Source organism: Polypterus senegalus, chromosome 6, assembly GCF_016835505.1.
Source record: "Polypterus senegalus isolate Bchr_013 chromosome 6, ASM1683550v1, whole genome shotgun sequence".
Taxonomy (NCBI): domain Eukaryota; kingdom Metazoa; phylum Chordata; class Cladistia; order Polypteriformes; family Polypteridae; genus Polypterus; species Polypterus senegalus.
In genome coordinates, this window is record NC_053159.1 from 118,428,786 (window position 1) to 118,434,711 (window position 5,926).

Genomic DNA, 5,926 nt, shown 5'->3' on the forward strand with positions numbered 1-5,926 from the left:
CTCTGCAAATTGTATGCCTTCTGCACTGTAGATATGAAAATATGTCGGGTGTCTCGTTACAAAAAAGCTGAGCTCCACCACAATATGGAAAATCCAAAGATGGATGAGTGGCGACCTTAAATTGTCAGTGTCCCCCATTATTAATTTGTGTCTTATTTAAGACTAGTCCTTGCCAGTCTTCCAGTACCCCAGTAAAGACCCTAATTTTGGAATACTGTAAGTAGGTTTTGAAACATTCCAGTGAATGCAAAAATGGACAGTTCTCTATAAATTTTTGCCTATGGAATAATGTCTATAAAATGTCACAATCAGTACATATTTCACACTTGGAAGACATGGAGACCATGGAAAAAAGGGTAGGTGCAAGCCAGTCCTTACCTCAGCAATAATTAGTGCAAGATGGAAAAATGGTACTGAACATGGCATTTAACTATTCCAGAGAATACAAACACATCACAAATCTATCAGTTCTAACACACACCTCAGACTACATGTCCCCTTCATTTGCTTATTATCCACCTAACACACACTTCATCTTACGATGAAGACCTCTTCAGGATCTCATTGTGTCTTTCTTGATAAACTCTCATTTACCTCTGTGGCACAAAACACTTCCTACAGTAGGTTCAGATTTAATGTCTCTCTACAAAGTACAATGAAAGTCCTTCTTTAAATGCCTCCCACGTACTAACACTGGCAGCGCAATACCAACAATGGGTAACGCATTCAACAGAATGCCTTAAATAGAACATCAGACAATATACTGTATATATAAGTAACACATATCGGGCACACTTACACAGTCAACTGAGTATCTTTATGACCGGAGGATAAAAACAGTCCTTGGATCCAGTGGTACAAGAAGTGAGTGTGCGGAATGGCGGAGGTGTTTAATTGTACTGCTTGTGTAATTTAAGTCCTTAACAAAAGGGACCTGCTTCACCACCAAAATCAAGTAAATCCAGAGGAATTCTATACAAGTATTGTTGAACCTCCCACTTATTTCCCCAACATAGCCATTTACCTCCTACCACCTGCACATAAGCTATACAAAGTCCTTGTCCTCATTATTTTCACAATCCCAGACCAAACACTTAACATTGCCATGGGCTATTGTTTTACATTGAAATATGTATCCATCCTTCCATTATCCAGAGCAGGGTCACAGAGAAACTGAAGCCCATCCCAGCAATCATAGGGAGAAAGGCCATTGCAGGGCAACATTTAAATGTGCCTCCTAAAATACATTCACACCTGGTCCTGTGGAAGGTTTATTACCATCCACAGGACCACCTTTTTGTCCAAGAGCCTCACCTACCATATTTCTTGTTGAACCTGTTGCCTAGTCTATGTAGGAAAAAGCTGCAATTACTGGCTGCAGATGACTTTGTTTCTGAACTATTTATACAATCTCTCACATAAAACCATCAAAGAAAAATAGCACAGGCTAAACTTAAGTCTTTAACAGGAAAGAAGAACTTGTTTGACCATTCCTACTCTCTGCTGACCAGCTTTTACACCCACCCTAGCATTCTCAACTTTTTACCTGCTCTAGTTTCGTGTTTTTCCTTCTCTACTCTTCTTCCTTGTCTATAACTGATGCCTGCTTCACTTTACAAAACAACCTAAGGACGGTTTAATAGCTGATGTGTCATGAAGTTCATGCCTTTTAAGTATAAACGTGACCTTATCTTACAGTCACCTTCAACTCTGTTATTGACAGCAGCAGTTCTCGAATATCCAAGCCAGAAGTACTTATTTGTATTTAAGAGTGAGTTATTGTTTATAATTTACTCATATACAGTATCTGTCTACGTGTGTGTGTATAATAACAACAATATTAATTCTTTACTTTTCTTATAGCACTTCTCTCATATACAAATAATGTATAATTTATCACGTGGACATATCGTCCTAAAATAAAATGCTACAAACAACCTTTGATTACAAACATAAGAAATAACCCTGTTGTCTACTGCTCCTCTTAAATGTGGTGTTCCTCAGGGATCCATTTTGAGTCCTATTTTATTCTCTATATACCTTCATCCTATTGGAGTTATTTTTAGGAAATTTAACATTTCTTTTCACTGCTATGCTGATGATACACAGGTTTACATTCCCGTCTGCAACTCTGCAATGAATCAACTGCACAACTGTCTTTTTGAACTAAGATCCTGCATGGCTAATAATATTCTTGATCTGAATCAAAATAAAACAGAGGTGCTTATAGTGGGTCCATCTGCTAAAGCCCAAACTGGTCTTGAACTTCTCGGCTCTTTCTCTCTCTTTTTCAAACCTCAAGTCCACAATCTTGGTGTTATCTTTGACAGTAACCTCTCTTTTGAGAAACAGGTTAATTCTGTAGTCAAGAGTTGCTTTTTTCAGCTTTGTCTATTAGGTAAGATCAAGCCTTTTTTATCTTCTAAGGATCTTGAGAAAGCTACTCATGCTTTTATCTTTTCTCGCCTTGATTACTGCAACTCGCTGTATTATGGGATTTGCAAATCCGTGATATGCAGGTTACAGTTGGTCCAGAATGCTGCCGCTTGCTTTCTGGTTGGGGCAAGAAAGTCTGGTTCTGTTTCTCCAATATTAGCTTCTTTACACTGGCTGCCTGTCAGTTTTCGAATTGATTTTAAAATCTTGTTGCTAGTTTTTAAATCTTTACATGGGGTTGCTCCTGCCTATTTATCCGAATTGTGTGTTTGACACCAGCCATCTAGAGTGCTTAGATCTTCTGGTCAGTTGTCTCTTGTTGTCCCTCGTACTAAGTGTAACACTAAGGAGGACAGACCGGGCTTTTGCAGCTGCTGCTCCTCGCCTGTGGAGCTCTTTACCTCATCATATAAAGGAGTCGTCTACAATTGAACTGTTCAAAACAAGATTAGAGACTCATTTCTATTCACTTGCTTTCTGTGGCCTTCAGTAATACTGATGGTTTCCTCATTGTGATTATGTAATCTTACTTCTATTTATTAATTTATGTTCATTTATTTTATTTCTATTTATGTTAATTGTATGTTTTTTTTCTTCTCTTATTGTAAAGCACTTTGGCCGCAGCATTTCTATGTTGTTTTAAATATGCTATATAAATAAATTGACTTTGATTAAAAATGTTTAACATGTATGTACCATGTCATGGAGGATTATCAATTGATGGGCTTGTGGGGACCGAGCTTTAATTACAAACTTTTCTCTCCACTAGTAAAGGCTTCCACTACCTAAATTTATCTGGTCATATAAACTTTCAGATCAAGATCATAATTCTAGCCCTATTTGTTTGTGAGTAATCACGTGAAAGATGGGCAGACATTAGAATTTTATATAGAGATTTGTGAGTGTACAGGTGCATCTCAATAAATTAGAGTATCATCGAAAAGTTAAATTATTTCAGTAATTCAATTCAAAGAGTGAAACACATATATTATATAGATTCATTATACACAGAGTGATACATTTCAAGTGTTTGATTTCTTTTTCATTTTGCTGATTATGGCTTACTGGTAATGAAAACTGAAAATTCAGTATCTCAGAAAATTAGAATATTACATAAGACCAATATGAAAAAAAGATTAATACAGAAATGGTGGCCTACTGAAAAGTATGTCCATGTATGCACTCAATACTTGGTTGGTGCTCCTTTTGCATGAATTACTGCATTTATGCGGCGTGGCATGGAGGCAATCAGTCTGTGGCACTGTTGAGGATGCTTTGATAGCGGCCCTCTGCTTGTCTGCATTGTTGGGTCTGGTGTCTCCCATCCTCCTCTTGACAATACCCCATAGATTCTCTCAGGGGTTTAGGTCAAGTGAGTTTGCTGGCCAATCAAGTACAGTGATACCATGGCCATTAAACCAGGTATTGGTATTTTCGGCAGCTTGTCAGCAGAGGGAAGCATTAAGTGCTCTAAAATTTCCTGGCAGAAAGCTGCGCTGACTTTGGATTTGATAAAACACAGTGGACCAACACCAGCAGATGGCATGGCTCCCCAAATCATTACAGACTGTGGAAACGTCACACTGGACCTCAAACAACTTGGATTCTGTGCCTCTCCACTCTTCCTCCAGACTCTGGGACCTGGATTTCCAAATTAAATGCAAAATTTACTTTCATCTGAAAAGAGGACTTTGGACCACCGAGCAACAGTTCAGTCCATTTTCTCCTTAGCCGAGGTAAGATGCTTCTGACGTTGCCTCTGGTTCAGGAGTGGCTTGAAACAAGGTCTGTGTGTGGTGGCTCTTGAAGCACTGACTCTAGCCGGAGTCCACTCCTTGCGAATCTCCCCCAAATTCTTGAATGGGCTGTGCTTCACAATCCTCTCAAGGCTGCAGTTATCTCTGTTGCTTGTGCACCATTTTCTGGCACTCAACTTTCCATTATTATGCTTGGATACAGCACTCTGAACAGCCAGCTTCTTTAGCAATAACCTTTTTGTGGCTCACCCTCCTTGTGGAGGGTGTCAATGACTGTCTTCTGGACAACTGTCAAGTCAGTAGTCTTCCCCATGATTGTGTGGCCTACTGAACCAAACTGAGGGACTATTTAAAGGCTCAGGACACCTTTGTAGGTGTTTTGAGGCAATTAGCTGAGTGGAGTGTAACACCATAAGTCTATAATATTGATCTTTTTCACAATATTCTAAATTTCTGAGTTACTGAATTTTGGGTTTTCATTAGCTATAAGCCATAATCCGCAAAAAGAAATAAACACTTGAAATATACCACTCTGTGTGTAGTGAATCTATAGGAGTTTCACTTTTTGAACTGAATTACTGAAATAAATTAACTTTTCAATGATATTCTAATTTATTGAGATGCACCTGTAGAATAGTTATGAGCTGATTTGTCATGGAGCAGCAACCTGTCCAGTTTGGACTTCTGCTGCTTTAGAATAATCTCCAAGCTCCTACAAACTAAATGAACACGTTTGGCAAACTGATGGGAAAAAATATTCAATACTTACAGTTAACTAGAGATGCCAGTGTTGGCATCAATTGAGTAGGTAAACGAGTCACAAAGTCTGCTGTATTGGTGCAGATAGAAGAGGTTCAAGCTGCCCTTTGCTTAGCTAGATCCACTAGTTATTATTTTTTTTTCTTTAACAAGAATTGCTTTTGAATGCATTGAAATAACTTTAGTTTTTTTAACCCAAAGTGGTACAAGACACCCCTCCCCCCACAAACTATATACTAATTAATGCATCTTGATGTCTAGTTGTGCAAGACGTCAAGCTTTTTTGGTCCTCTAGACCCAAAAAAGACTAATTTATATGACATTTTTGGACCATGTTTTTCACAGGAAAGGGTATCCTTATGATAAAGGCGTCTTGGGCAAAAATGATCAGAAGGACTTAAAAGTTGTGCATGCCACATCACCTCCAAATGGGATATAAGGAGTCAAAATTGTTCCTTTACATAAAACTTTGAAAAAATAGGGATCAGTAGTATAAGCATTTGGAGTGTCATTTTATGCTATTTTGAGGTTACACATTCTCTGATAAAGTAATATTTTTGATATCTGATTCTTTATCAGTGGTCCCAGCCCTCTAAGAAACACTCCCAGACGGGTGAAAATGACACATTTTCAACATAAGCACTAGGGGTTTCCTTTATGACACTTTCAAGGACAGTTATTATTAATATAATGTTATTTTTGAGTTTTGATCCTTTACTAGTGATTTAGTCAAGTGACCTTAGATGATTAAAGGCAAATTTCTTTAGCAATTGAAAATATTAATTCAAACATTATTAAGTAGATTATTACATTTGTTATGTATACTCCGAATCAGTGCGGATTACGCTAATTCAGACTTTTTTTTTTGCTTACGTATGGAAGGATAACTCAGCAGGAGATTTGTTCCAGTCGCTCCAGGGTCACTTAAGAAGGGATCCGCTCCAGGTCTCCACCCTTGCCATAGTATTAGGGAG